At 37.2% G+C, this 16087-nt stretch overlaps 1 protein-coding gene across 9 annotated transcripts in view; it reads right to left on the reverse strand.

The window, feature by feature from the left end:
- LOC114296855 (retrovirus-related Pol polyprotein from transposon RE1) overlaps positions 1–16087 on the reverse strand; it is an 88686-nt gene that overhangs the window by 26473 nt on the left and 46126 nt on the right. For 8 of the 9 annotated variants that reach the window (XR_014349045.1, XR_014349043.1, XR_014349044.1 and 5 more), the window contains exon 1: positions 620–1116. The exons of the other annotated variant lie outside the window; for it this stretch is intronic. The gene's annotated coding sequence lies outside the window, so the exon portion shown is untranslated. Of the gene's footprint in view, positions 1–619; positions 1117–16087 lie in introns of those variants that run through there. 9 annotated transcript variants of the gene reach the window in all.

Below are 16087 nucleotides of genomic sequence, written 5' to 3' on the forward strand. Positions count from 1 at the left end.
TAATTCCAAAACTCACAAACTCAAAATACAACTATATTCTCAAATCATATTTAAAAAACTCCACCAAACACTACCATAGTTTCTACAAATAAAATAACAAAAACTCATCAAAATAGTTTCCCCAAAATGTCATCTTATGTAACAATTAAAAAAATTCACTTATTTTTTTAACAAATTCTCAGTAACCACACAAAGATAAAGTTTAAGAAATGAACCACAACAAGATACAGATCAAATCAAACCAATCAAATAAGATAAAATACCAAAAAAACCATCAAAACAATTGATCCAAAATGTCAACTTATGTTACAATTCCAAAATTTCATTTCCCCCACAAATCCTCAGCAACCAAACATGGACAAACTTTATGAAATGAACCACAATACTATAAAGATCAAATCAAACCCATCATTAAATCCATTAGCAAAATTACATATAGATGTGGGATTAACAAAACCAGAAAAACCCATCAAAATAATTTCTCCAAACTGTCATCTTATGTAACTATTCCAAAATTTCAATTCTTTTCCCACAAATTCTCAGTAACCCATCAAAATACACGCACACACACACAGACACATATATGTAGAATTAACAAAACCAGAAACGAAATCCATACCTTGCAAAGTGGGTGTAGGGCAAACAAACCCATCATTCACAAGCGAAAGGTTGGAAGGCATAGGAGTACCATTCAACCCAACACCGAACTGGGTACCCACCAAATCGATCTGCGCCGACATCTGAGTCATATCTCCGGCGCTCTCAAAGGCAGTCTTGAGATCCGTGCTCGGGCACCCAGCCAAAAGGGTATCGTTTCTAGCTCCGGCGGGGAGGCTAGTCCCGTCGGCCAGCACAACATTGGAAGCAGCGACTAAGTACTCGTTGTGTTGAAACCCAACGAAGACTTGCCATGATTTGAGATCGTCGAGACCGTTGTTGACAATGGTGAGAGTGGATTGGAATTTGTAGGGTTAGTGGGTGGGATCGGAGGTGAGAGCGGTAGGGAGCTGAGCTCCGGCGGTGAAGGTGTAGGAGTGGGAAAGGAAGATGCCATTGCAGGCATGGGAGAAGATGTGGAGAGTTGTTGGGGCCATGCTCCCGGGCCATTTCCTTAAATAAATTATCAATTCAATTCCCAAATTAAGCTTTGAAAGAATTTCTAAAACGAGCTAAAACGTGGTTTACAACCATGCTTTCAACATTTGTGTGTTTATTCCGTGTGAAAATTGAAAAGTCTTAAAAACATGGTTACAAAATACGTTTTTAATTAATAAAGCGCGGTTACGAAAAACACTTTTAATTAAAAAAAATTTCTTCTGAAATTGTTGTTCTAAACCACACTTTTAACTTAAATTTTTTTTCTTCTGAAATCGTGGTTATGAACCACGCTTTTGGCTTAAATTTTTTTTCTTTTGAAAACGTGGTTATGAACCACGTTTTTTGGCAAAAAAAAATTTCTTGTGAAAGCGTGTTTGTAAACCACGCTTTTTACATAAATACACTAATTATTTAGTTTCAGTTTAACTGAATTCTGAAGAAGAAATTTTTTTTTTTGGTTTTTTTTTATTTCTGTTGTCATTGTTTTGGTAATAATGTATTTCAGAATAATTTTTTTGGTTAAAATTGTTTTACTAAAGCCGTTCTCATGTTAATTTTTTTTTTCTTTTGTCTTTATTTTGGGTTAGAAAGTGTAATTCAGAATTTTTTTTTGGCTTTATTAAAGTAAAATTATTTTGTTTTTCCTTGTGTTTGTTTTAGGTTAGAAGGTGATAATATAATTCATAAATTTTTTGAGCTTTAGTAAAGCCGTTTTGATGTAAATTTTTATTTTATTTTATTTTCTATTTGTTTTGGGTTAGAAGGTGTTATTCAGTAATTTGTTTGGGCTTTAATAAAGTCGTTTTCATTTAAATATATATATTTTTTTCTTTTGTCTTTGTTTTGGGTTAGAAGGTGATAATGTAATTCAGAAATTTCTTTTCGCTTTACTAAAGCCGTTTTCATGTAAAAAATTTTATTTTTATTTTTTCTCGTCTTTGTTTTGGGTTAGAAGGTGTTATTCAGAAATTTGTTTTGGCTTTACTAAAGCTGTTTTCATTTAAATAAATTTTTTTTTCCTGTTGTCTTTATTTTGGGTTAGAAGGTGATAATGTAATTCAGAAAACCTTGAGAAAAAAACACATAAGTCTCCCATAAAAATACATAGGTAGTACAGACATAAGTCTCCGACAACAATACATTCTGGACACCATGAACTAAACACACAATATATACATAAACATAACAGTTAGACAGACAAATATTAGTCAGACAATCTGACAAACTCATTACGGAAACACTTAGTCTAACACAGACATTATATATTAATGCATGACCTAATATTGTCGAAGTGTAGACATTAACACCTAATTCGTGCTTAAATCGGTAGGTGGCTCAGAGTCTGAATAATCCGAAAGCTCAGCGTCAGAGACAAGCTCAGGATCCTCCATGATACCCTTGATAGCTGCAACATTTGGTTATGTTCTGTTCTGTTCTTCTAGGCATCCTTCTTAATTATGTATAGCTGCATATCGCGGGCTAACCTACGGCGCATTTGAGAAATCTCACGTTGTAGTCTTTCACATAGTCGATCAACATTATCAGGATCTTCCTTTTGGATCTCAACAGAACGTGCTTTTGGCACCTTCAGTCGATTTTCCCGACATAATCTTTCCATTTGCACTCGCTCTATAATTAGTGCGGGCCACTTCAGAAGTCTAGCGTCTGCTAAACAATATCCTGTTTGATTATCTGATGGATCCATACATGAACCTCCTTGGACTGGATAATACTTGGGCATCAACAAATGTTGCTTCCCAAACCTATCACGATAACCACAAGCATAATCTAAAACAGGTATTCCCACTCCCTCCCATGAATCGTCTTCAGCATCGCCACGTCCTCTTCCCCCTCCTCGTCGTGAACTGTCACCCCTTTGCAAGTTCCTACCACCTCTGCGATTCCCACTCCCTCCCATGAACCATGTAGCCATGCTAATTTTTTAAAACAAATGAATGATAAATTCGTAGGGTGAAATGAATTGTAAGGTTGTGTCTTCACCTTTAGTCGTTTATATAGTTGGTTATGAACAGCTTTAGAAAAATGCCCCTGCATGACAATCCCACATATACGAACAAGGTATGAGTTGTCACTAGAATGAAAAAACAGAGAAAAGCAAATACTGTGTACCAAGTCACGTGACTTGACAATCCATCTGCATATACTGACAAAGTAAGGGCATGCTCACTGTAAGGTAAATAAGTTAATTCACTGTTGGCATGTGACTTTCTGAATTGAGAATCACTGTAGTAAAAAAATCAAGCAAAAAATCGATAAAACCAAAGCCTGTGCACCAAGTCACATGACTTGACAATCCATCTGCATATACCGACAAAATAAGGGCATGCTCATTGTAAGGTAAATCAGTGAATTCACTGTTGCCATGTGACTTTATGAATTAAGAATCCCACATATATTAATAAGAGATAAGTTGTCACTGTAATAAAAAAATCAAACAAAAAATCGAGAAAACCAAAGCTTGTGCACCAAGTCACATGACTTGACAATCCATCTGCATATATCGAGAAAATAAGGGCATGCTCACTGTAAGGTAAATCAGTGAATTCACTATTGCCATGTGACGTTATGAATTGAGAATCTCACATATATCAAATTGGTGTTGAGTTGTCACTGTAATAAAAAAATCGAGCAAAAAATCGAGAAAACCAAAGCCTATGCACCAAGTCACATGACTTGACAATCCATCTGCATATACCGAGAAAATAAGGGCATGTTCACTGTAAGGTAAATCAATGAATTCACTGTTGCCATATGACTTTTTGAATTGAGAATCCCACATATATTAATAAGAAATGAGTTGTCACTGTAATAAAAAAATCGAGCAAAAAATTGAGAAAACCAAAGCATGTGCACCAAGTCACATGACTTGACAGTCCATCTGCATATACGGACAAAATAATGGCATGCTCACTGTAAGGTAAATCAGTGAATTCACTATTGCCATATGACTTTCTGAATTGAGACTGTAATAAAAAATGAAGCTTATGTAGGCAATGTTGTGTTTCACTTAGCTATGCATCATTCGTTGTTACGACCAAACGTTCATGTATTTCATTGAAAAGTATGACTATTTGAATTATTTGTTGTCATTTGGGTACAAGTCAAGTCTCTTACATTTTTGGCCTTGCGTTGATTGTTATTCTATACTAAGAGAATCATTAATTTCTTGCAAAAGGCGCAGAAAACAATCTGTTTGTGTATAATTAATTATAAATAGTGATTTTGACAAGCAAATCAAGTAAAATCAATTGGGTTTTAAATTTAGTTCCCCAACTGGACCAACCATTGGCTTTGAGCTTGTTTGTCCAGCCCCCCAAGCTTTAGTTATCTGTCAACCCCCTATTCTTTACCAGAGTCATCATTTTGACAGAACTTCTAGGAATTGGAAGGTGACTCTTTCTTCTTTTCTGATGGAGATTGAAATTCTTTACGTACAAGATCCCTATTTCACGAGCCCCAGTTAAGGGAAGCTTTTCACCGAGCTACCTGTTTTGTTTTATGTGTTGTTGAAGGTGGTAGTTCGTTTGTATGAACTTTATTAGTCCCCCAACTGGACCAACCACTTGGCTTTGAGCTTGTTTGTCTAGCCCCCCAAGTTTAGTTATCTGTCAACCCCACATTCCTTACCAGAGTCATCATTTTAACTGGACTTCCAGGAATTGGAAGACGACTCTTTCTTCTTTTCTGATAGAGATTGAAATTCTTTACGTACAGGATCCCTATTTCACGAGCCCCAGTTAAGGGAAGCTTTTCACCGAGCTACCTGTTTTGTTTGATGTGTTGTTGAAGGCGGTAGTTCGTTTGTATGAACTTTATTAGTCCCCCAACTGGACCAACCACATGGCTTTGAGCTTGTTTGTCCAGCCCCCCAAGTTTAGTTATCTGTCAACCCCCCATTCCTTACCAGAGTCATCATTCTGGCTGGACTTCCAGGAATTGGAAGGCGACTCTTTCTTCTTTTCTGATAGAGATTGAAATTCTTTACGTACAAGATCCCTATTTCACGAGCCCCAGTTAAGGAAAGCTTTTCACCAAGCTACCTGTTCTGTTTTATGTGTTTTAAGTATTCACATAATTCAACATACATTAATTCATTCATTAATCCAGAACATTCATTAACTCATTGCAATTCAATAAAGAAAGTCATGAACTAATAAATGTGCAGTTATAAATGTAGTTATTTCATAAACTTCAGGTTCATAAAACAAATACTTGAAATACATCCGTACGTTAGATGAACAATAACATTGTCTTACACTCCAGTAACGAAGATATAAGGCAACATACAAACATATATGAAAGATAAAGGTGTTTGATTTCTCATTCCTCATCTGACATGTAGTAGTCAGAGAGATATTTTTCATTGTTTAAGACATTATTTTGCTCAATCACTGTCAAATCTTTGTTGCTTGCTTCTGCCATTTCGGTGGCCAGCTGAAGCATGAAATGTCGACATCTCCGCATCAACATTATGTTGTTCTCCTTCTTAATTCTCCTAAATGCTTTTTCATAGTCACTCACATTTCGTCTAGCCATGGTCAATGAACGACGATGAGGTACCGATGCCCCAAAGTTACGTAGATCATTAAACAATCCTTCTTGCTCTGTTACCCTGAACGCCCATTCTGCTCGGATACCAGCATAATAATCCTTCGGACTCGAGTACTTTTCGCTCTTGTAGTCATAAGTAAATAGAGGTAGCAGCCACACTTTCAGATTTCTTTGCCGGCGTGAACTTCCTGCACCTCTTGAAGACATTGTTCATAAAATAAACAAACAAATAATAATAGTAATTGTAGATATATTGCTATTGTTATGACTTGAACAAACATCATACTGGGGGTGTCGCTATTTATAGACATCATACTGAGGGTTAACTAGAGATGATCTAGTGACGATAATGCATGCTGGGGCACTATAGATGAAGTGATACCTGTGACAACCCGAATGTTTAGTTAAGTCCACATAAATATTTAGAATTATATATAATTATAGTGGCATGTGATGATAGACTATTAAATAAATAAATATATAAATCTAATTTAGCATTGGGTTATCAAATATAGAATTATTTGGGAGCAAATTAACACACTTGTGGAATTGTAATAAAAGATAGTAAATAAATAAAAGGAAATGAAAATGAAAAAAAAAAAATCTATAAGCTGGTTGCCCAGCAAGCTTTACAAGCTTCGGCCCAAAAGAAAAGAAAAAAAAAAAGAAAAAGAGAAAAAGGCCCAAGTGTGTTAAGGCCCAAGTCTAAAAATTTATATTTATCTATAACTAATTCAAATCTTATCTTAAATCTACAATTAAGAACTTCACCCTCTAGCCTCATTATAGTCTCCTAAGGAGGGGGGGGTACGTGGCACTCTTATGAGGCTTGGCTCACAGTATAAATAGGGTCAAAGGTGATGAACTATGGAAGGAAAAAAAAAACGAAAGAACAAAAGGGGTGGAAGCCGAGAGAGAGAGGCACGTGAGTGAGAGTGAGGAGTTGATAATAGGGAAGTTCTGATAGTAAAGTAAGGCCAAGGGTAATAATTAAGGTGAGTTATGTTATACCTTGATTTACCATTACATGTTTACGAATGTTTTGAGTTATCATAACTTATTTTATACAAGCTATATTTTAAGTTATATAAATAAAAGTTATGTTTTATAAATATTTTAGTTACGTGGGTTACTTTCTAAACTCTATTTACTTAAAAGGAAACCCATGGATATGTTTGTTTATATTTTAGAATATATTTGACTATAACCTTATAAACAATTATGTTTTGTGAATATCACCACGGGAGTCCTACGCCTTGGGGGACTTAAATAATCACTGGCCTCCGTTTGACCACTTTGTGGTCCTCTGTTTGTCATGGATCCATTGACCTCTGTTCTGACTGTCACTTTGTGACCTCTGCTCTGTTTCGTTTTATACCGTGGTTATGATTATTACTTTACATGATTTCTGTATTCTGCCACTTTAAATAAATTGTCATTTTAAATTAAATTATGCAAATATTTTAGCCTACTCATTATCCATGGTTATTTTATTCCCTACAGTCTTGGCATAATATTTCTTACTCTGCTATGTGCTTATAGCTGTTACCCTTTCAGGTGACGAGATGTAAGGGAAATCCATAACCCTACAAAATGGAACCTACTCGTGGACTGTTGTTGAACCACTATTTTATCTTTATTTTTTTTTATATTTTTGCTTCCTTTTGGTTCTATTCGGGGTTGGTCACTGAATAAGAAAATAATGAAAGCCCTAGAAATGTATTTCCTTTTTTTAAATAGTAAAATGTAGTAAAATTTCTGTTTAATTATTTTTATTTTCGCTTGCGCAACTTAATTTGCTTCGAATAAGAAAGTTACTAAGTCACGATTCCAACTCTAAGCCCCTGGGGTTGGGTCGTGACAAAGGTGGTATCAGAGCAATGGTTTTCTAAAAAAAAAAAAAAAATCATATAGCTAAGGAAAAAATATATATACATATATATAGTAAAATAAAAATAAAATAAAATAAAATAATACTAAATATTTACCTGCACCGTTAGTCTTTCTGTGTAAAATCTTACGTTTATTTTGATGTTGTAGGGATGTCAGAGATTTACCTTGATGATGCTTTTTGGAATGACCTCTAGGGCATCAATTTAGATGAAATTTTAGCCGAACACGCCGCCCCCACCCCCGCCTTACTTGAGGGTTGGGGAGATTCTGAGGAAATAGTCAGGGAATTGCACCCAGGTCTTGGCCGGTTGATGGGTCGGCCAATTTATATCCAGGTTGACCCTACCGACGTCCCACACTTATTATGGAGGCACAGCCTTGTCCATACACGCAGACATTTTCTCGGACCATCTCGCGTCCTTGGCGTCGCCCTGGGTCACGGCCGCCCGTATTATATTATAGGTCCTCTACCCCCAGAGTTTGCAGCCAGGAGGGGGAACGTGTACCCCGAGGATTATATTGTCACCACAGTCCCTAACCCACTGGAGATCATTAATATTCACAATGTTGACTTCGAAAATAACCTGTCATATGTTGAGACACCTGTTTGGATTGTCGATCGAGCATTTGTGGGTCATATACGGTCTATCTCCATTTTCACGGTCCAGGTAGCATGGGTGTGTTTTGGTGTAATCCAGTTGGGGTGGGAGTTTGAGCTTTTTATGCAGCACTATTTCCCCTGGTTTTTCGGCCCATTTGACCCACTACTCTAGATCTGGCTAGTAGAAAATCTTTTATATGTTGATCCTGATGTGTTCTAATCCTTTTTTGTTGACTTTTGTTTTTGTTTATCACAGGGATAGGACACTAACATATTCTAACTAATGTAATATGAATTGTAAAAAAATAATAATAATAATAATAAATAAAAATGTGTAATGTTGGCAGTTCATATAAATATAACTTATGCTACGTATATATATATATATTGCGTTGAGAATATAATGCCTCGTTTATTACTTGTAGAATGGCTAATGGTAATGGAAGTGAGTCATCAGTTAGTGGCACTGAATCGATGGAAAGGGTAATGGAAAGAGCGGTTACTAGCTTTTTGCAAGCTTTACAAACTAACATTAACAATGGGACACCGGAATGGCGAGAAGGGCCGGTTACCATAAAACAGTTCCAGGACTTGAAACCCACCACATTTACTGGCAGCCCAGACCCAATGATAGCAGACGCTTGGGTTAAAGACATGGAAAAGATTTTTCGTGCCCTACCCTGCGCCGAGAGACAAAAGGTAACTTTCGCCACTTTCACTTTCAAAGACAATGCACAGGAATGGTGGCTTCTCACTCTGGCCAAAGAAGAAATTACGACTTGGGCAAGATTCTTAGAAGTATTCTACGAAAAATATTTTTCGGATTCATTGCGGGAACATAAGGCATCTGAATTCATACATCTTAAGCAAGGAACCATGACGGTGGCCGAATATGAGAGCAAGTTCATACAACTCGCTCGGTTTGCAACATACGTCATCCCCACTGAAACTCGAAAAGCAAGAAAATTTGAAGCAGGATTGGATGCTGGGATTAAAGACAGACTTGAGGTCTTAAAATTGCCAACCTATGCAGAAGTGGTGGACCGGGCTTACATAGCAGAAAAGGGAATTAAAGCCTCGCGTTCCGGAGAATCAAGCTACAAGAAGCGGTTCTAGGAAAGAGATAATAGAAGACTCGGTGTTGCACCTCATAAAAAGGTGAACATGGGCGCAACCAACTCAGGCCATCAAGGCCCTACCAACTCCCGAAGTGGCACTATTCCAACTTGCCCCACTTGTGGGAGGGCTCATTGGAGACAATGCCATCGGGACACGGGAGCATGTTTTAGATGCGGACAATTTGGCCACTTGCTAAGGGATTGTCCAAAGATGGTTAATCCTACAGCCAGCCCCTCTGGCCCAGTCAGGAGAACCGCGGGACCAGGAGGAGAAAAGAAGGACCAAAACCGCCAAGGTTGGGTTTTCGCCTTAGTACCTGGAAAATCGGAAGTTACCGAAAATGTTATGTCAGGTACACTTTCTGTCTGTGGTCTTTTAGCTCATGTCCTTATTGACTCTGGGTCAACTCATTCTTTTGTTGCACCACACTTTGCTGCCAAATTGACATAAACACCCGAACCATTAGGATATACATTGTCTGTGTCTTTTCCTTCTGGTAAGTCTGCCTGTAGTACTGACGTGTACAGATCTTGTATTGTATTCCTAAAAGGCAAAACCTTATATGTAGACTTGATTCTCCTCTGCATTGGAAACTTTGATGTAATCTTAGGTATGGATTGGCTGGCTGCCAACCACGCCTCTATCGATTGTAAAGCCAAAAAGGTCTTCCTCAAGTTACCAAACTAACCCAAAATTATCTTTGATGGGGCAGAAGTTTCTAGCCCTTCCTGTATCATATCCTCCATGGCGGCCCAACGACTTCTAAGAAAGGGTTGTGGTAGTTATATTTGTTATGTGATTGATACACAAAAAGAGCCCCCTACCGTTGATGCAATTCCTGTAGTTCGAGAATTCCCAGATGTCTTTCTTGAAGATCTACTCGGTATTCCAGTTGATCGGGAGATCGAATTCACCATTGAAACCCAACTTGGCACGCAGCCTATATCAAAAACTCCTTATCGTATGTCGATGACAGAATTGAAAGAGCTGAAGACTCAACTCCAGGAACTCTTGGACAAAGGTTTCATTTGGCCTAGTACCTCATCCTGGGGAGCTCCAGTATTGTTCGTGATGAAAAAGGATGGCACAATGAGATTATGTATCGATTACCGGGAGCTGAATAAGGTTACCATCAAGAATCGATACCCTCTGCCACGAATCGATGACTTGTTCGATCAACTTCAAGGCGCGCAAGTATTTTCCAAAATTGACTTACGTTCTGGTTACCATCAGCTAAAAGTTAAAACGAAAAGCATTGAAAAGACTGCCTTCAGAACTCGTTACGGGCACTACGAATTTCTCGTCATGCCTTTTGGCGTCACAAATGCCCCAGCAGCCTTCATGGACCTCATGAACAGAGTGTTCAAACCCTATCTTGATGAGTTCGTCATCGTCTTCATTGATGACATCCTCATATACTCCAAGTCACCAGAAGCTCATGAGCGGCACTTGCGAATGGTTCTACAAACACTACATGATCATAAACTCTACGCCAAGTTGAAGAAATGCAAATTCTGGATCACTAGTGTACACTTTCTCGGTCACATCATTAACAAGGATGGCATCTCGGTTGACCTCCAAAAAGTTACAGCAATCGTGGACTGGCTACGACCTACTTATGTGTCAGAAATCTGAAGTTTCTTGGGTCTAGCTGGCTATTATCGACGCTTCGTGCAAGATTTCTCAAAGATAGCATCGCCCTTGACCCAGCTACCTCAGAAGAACACAGCCTTTGAATGGACCGATAAACAGGTGTGTTGCTTTCAAGAATTAAAAGGTCGACTTGTGTCAGCCCCTATACTAGCACTCCCTATCGGAGCAGATGGGTTCGTAATTTATAGTGATGCTTCATACAATAGGTTGGGTTGCGTTCTCATGCAAGACAAAAAAGTCATTGCTTATGCGTCACGACAATTGAAGACTCACGAGAAGAACTACCCAACTCACGATTTGGAATTGGCTGCGGTGATCTTTGCTCTCAAAATCTGGCGTCATTATCTCTACGGTACAACCTGCGAAATTTATACTAACCACAAGAGTCTAAAATATCTATTCACACAGAAGGAACTGAATATGAGGCAACGGCGGTGGTTGGAATTTATGAAAGACTACGATATAGAAATCCATCACCATCTGGGCAAAGCTAACGTGGTAGCAGACGCATTGAGCCGAAAGTCAACGAGAAGCTTGGCATGCATTCTCATTTCTCGCAAGGTCAATGGGTTGCTCGCCAATGTAACCGTGGAGCCTACATTGATTGAAGAAATTAAAGCGCGCCAATGGGAAGATAAACTCTTGAAGAAAAGGTATGAGGAAGAAGGAAGCATGCCTGATCCTGATTTCATTATAAGCAATGGGATGCTGAAATTTTGGAATCAAATTTGTATACCCAATATCCCAAAACTCAAGAAGAAGATACTGGAAGAAGCTCATAACTCGAGATTTGCAGTCCACCCTGGCAACACAAAGATGTATCATGATCTGAAGGACCATTACTGGTGGACCGGAATGAAAGGAGATATAGCAAACCATGTTTCCAAATGTCTGCATTGTCAGCATGTTAAAGTAGAACATCAGAGACCTGCAGGGCTACTACAACCACTCCCTATTCCTGAATGGAAATGGGAACACATTACTATGGACTTCGTGGTCGAGCTACCAAAGTCTTTTTCAAAAAAAATGATGCAATATGGGTTATAATAGACCGATTAACAAAGTCAACACACTTTCTACCAATCAAAATCATGTACCCTTTGAATAAATTTGCCACTTTATATATCAAGGAGATTATTCGGTTGCATGGTATCCCAGTATCGATCGTGTCTGACCGAGACCCTCGTTTCATGTCTCACTTCTGGAATAAATTGCAAGAAGCATTGGGAACTACACTGAAGTTCAGCACGGCCTATCATCCACAAACTGATGGGCAATCCGAAAGAACAAACCAGACATTGGAAGATATGTTACGTGTATGCGTATTGGACCTCAAAGGTAACTAGGATGAGCACCTACCTTTGGTGGAATTCGCCTATAATAACAGCTATCAGGCAAGCATTGGAATGGCACCGTACGAAGCTCTGTATGGAAGGAGATGTCGATCACCTCTATGCTGGACGGAGGTCGGGGACAGGAAATTGTTAGGCCCTGAAATCGTACAAATCACCAGTGAGAAAATCAAACTTATCCAACAGCGGATTCGCACTGCTCAGAGCCACCAGAAAAGTTATGCAGATACTCGGAGACGAGACTTGGAATTTCAAGTAGGGGATCATGTGTTTCTCAAAATCTCACCAACAAGAGGAGTGATCCGATTCGGAAAGCGCGGGAAGCTAAACCCACGTTACATCGGGCCATTCGAGATACTGGAAAGAATTGGTCCTGTAGCCTATCGCCTTGCACTACCTCTTGAGCTATCTAATATCCACAACGTGTTTCACGTTTCAATGCTCCGACAATCTTCGAGATCCAGAACATGTCATCGACCATGAGAACTTGGAAGTACGAGAAGATCTCACCTACGAAGAACAACCGGTGCAGATTCTCGATCATTGTAATCAAGTTCTTCGAAACATGACCATACCGCCGGTAAAGGTCTTATGGCGAAATCATCGTATCGAAGAAGCTACGTAGGAAACCGAAGAACAAATATGAGCTAAATACCCACACCTCTTCAAAAGTTAAGGTACGTCAAGTTTGAGGACAAACTTCTAATTAGAAGGGGAGAAATGTGACACCCCGAACGTTTAATTAAGTCCACATAAATATTTAGAATTATATATAATTATAGTGGCATGTGATGATAGACTATTAAATAAATAAATATATAAATCTAATTTGGTATTGGGTTATCAAATATAGAATTATTTGGGAATTAATTATTTGGGAGCAAATTAACACACTTGTGGAATTGCAATAAAAGATAGTAAATAAATAAAAGGAAATGAAAATGAAAAAAAAAATCTATAAGCTGGTTGCCCAGCAAGCTTTACAAGCTTCGGCCCAAAAGAAAAGAAAAAAGAAAAGAAAAAGAGAAAAAGGCCCAAGTATGTTAAGGCCCAAGTCTAAAAATTTATATTTATCTATAACTGATTCAAATCTTATCTTAAATCTACAATTAAGAACTTCACCCTCTAGCCTCATTATAGACTCCTGAGGGGGGGGGGGGTATGTGGCACTCCTATGAGGCTTGGCTCAGAGTATAAATAGGGTCAAAGGTGTTGAACTATGGACGGAAAAAAAAACGAAAGAACAAAAGGGGTGGAAGCCGAGAGAGAGAGGCACGTGAGTGAGAGTGAGGAGTTGATAATAGGGAAGTTCTGATAGTAAAGTAAGGCCAAGGGTAATAATTAAGGTGAGTTATGTTATACCTTGATTTACCATTACATGTTTTACAAATGTTTTGAGTTACCATAACTTATTTTATACAAGCTATATTTTAAGTTATATAAATAAAAGTTATGTTTTATAAATATTTTAGTTACGTGGGTTACTTTCTAAACTCTATTTACTTAAAAGGAAACCCATAGATATGTTTGTTTATATTTTAGAATATATTTGACTATAACCTTATAAACAATTATGTTTTGTAAATATCACCACGGGAGTCCTATGCCTTGGGGGACTTAAATAATCACTGGCCTCTGTTTGACCACTTTGTGGTCCTCTGTTTGTCATGGATCCATTGACCTCTGTTCTGACTGTCACTTTGTGACCTCTATTCTGTTTCGTTTTATACCGTGGTTATGATTATTACTTTACATGATTTCTGTATTCTGCCACTTTAAATAAATTGTCATTTTAAATTAAATTATGCAAATATTTTAGCCTACTCATTATCCATGGTTATTTTATTCCCTACAGTCTTGGCATAATATTTCTTACTCTGCTGTGTGCTTATAGCTGTTACCCTTTCAGGTGACGAGATGTAAGGGAAATCCATAACCCTACAAAATGGAACCTGCTCATGGACTGTTGTTGAACCACTATTTTATCTTTATTTTTTTTTATATTTTTGCTTCCTTTTGGTTCTATTCGGGGCTGGTCACTGAATAAGAAAATAATGAAAGCCCTAGAAATGTATTTCCTTTTTTTAAATAGTAAAATGTAGTAAAATTTCTGTTTAATTATTTTTATTTTCGCTTGCGCAACTTAATTTGCTTCGAATAAGAAAGTTACTAAGTCACGATTCCAACTTTAAGCCCCTGGGGTTGGGTCGTGACAATACCCGTGATATTATTTTATGTTATTCATTTCATGCAATCCTGAGTACCCATGACTTTGTGTACCTGTGATGTAGTCACGGACGTGGTTGTTAGATAAAATCATAATTGTAGGCCAGAGGATGACAATGTAATCCCTTCATATTCGAGCAGTGAGTTGTCAAATAAAACAACATGCAATGAGTTGTCACATCGCCACATGAAACTATTTTTTCATGCTTACTTTTTTAATACAGTAAGTAGTCACTTGGAATTGACGATTTCAGTACAAATTGGTGTTTTCAAAAAATTATAAATGAAATTAAATGCTTAAATTTTCTTTGTTTTAAATTAATATTCTTCATAAACAACTATGAAACAGAGTGCAAGTAAATACACAACCGTCTAACTCACTTCGACCTGCAAAACTATCGTTGTTTTTTTATCGAAATAATAAAATGGTCACCTGATATGTAAACACGATTGGAACTTTGCAGCCTATATTTTATCTTATTTTCACTTAATGAATTTCACAGTCATCCCATTTTCTCCTCTTTGCATTTTCTGCTTCTTTTTATATTCGTTAAATTACACTTTACTCCTTCAGTCCATCACATAATTGTTTATCAACACTATTGCCATGTGGTCGTATTGATGTGACTTGCAGAAAGTCACATGCATCACGTAATGTGAGGAAAAAAGTCACAAACTATATAAGCACGGCAAAGTCAGAAAGTCACATGCATCACTGCATCACTGCATCACTGCACAAAGTCACATGCAACACTGCATCGCTGCACAAAGTCAGATGCATCACTGCATCGCTGCACAAAGTCACATAGCATCTGAGGAAAAAACAAAGCATCCAAATTATTACATCTGTTCAAGTCACTGGCAAGCATCACTGAGAAATGTTGGACGTATCACTGCGCCGAGCTACAATTTATTATCGTACCATACCTACTGTGCCCTTGTGAATTATGCAATTCATTAAAATTTTGAGGGGGTGTCATAACAAAATAACAATAAATTAATAAATATGCCAATACACCTAAAAAGTAAAACAAATTTGTGAAAAAATATTTCAAAAAATTTAAAAATATTTTAAAGATTTTTAAATTGTAATTTCACATTTATTTTTTAAAAAAAAATTCAGTCAGAGAAATTTTACTAATTCAGGCGTTTAGTCGGTTGATCAGCTTGGTTCTTTTCATTTTTCATAAAATATTTTTCAAAAAATTCTACTTTCTTAATTTTCGTGTTTTTTTTCCAAAGTTTTTACTGATTTTTTAGAATATTTTAAGCAATTTGACTAATTCAGACGTTTTTACTTCTTTCTTTTTTTTATGTTTTTACTTTTTGTTTTGAAATAACAATAAATTATGCAATTCATAAAAGTCGAAGTGACAACTCCTATCAAGTTGATGCATAGTTGTTCAGGTCATAAAAGTTGATGTGACAACTCTGATGCATAGTTGTTTACAATAATTTCATACATACAGCTACCATGTGTATATATGGTATAAATATTGTATCATACCACAACAAAAGTTTTACAGCTATTTCGAACGATATCATCATGAGATATACGGTGGTTGATCTATAT

This window comes from Camellia sinensis, chromosome 13 (genome assembly GCF_055761805.1).
Source record: "Camellia sinensis isolate YWXY chromosome 13, ASM5576180v1, whole genome shotgun sequence".
Classification (NCBI taxonomy): Eukaryota; Viridiplantae; Streptophyta; class Magnoliopsida; order Ericales; family Theaceae; genus Camellia; species Camellia sinensis.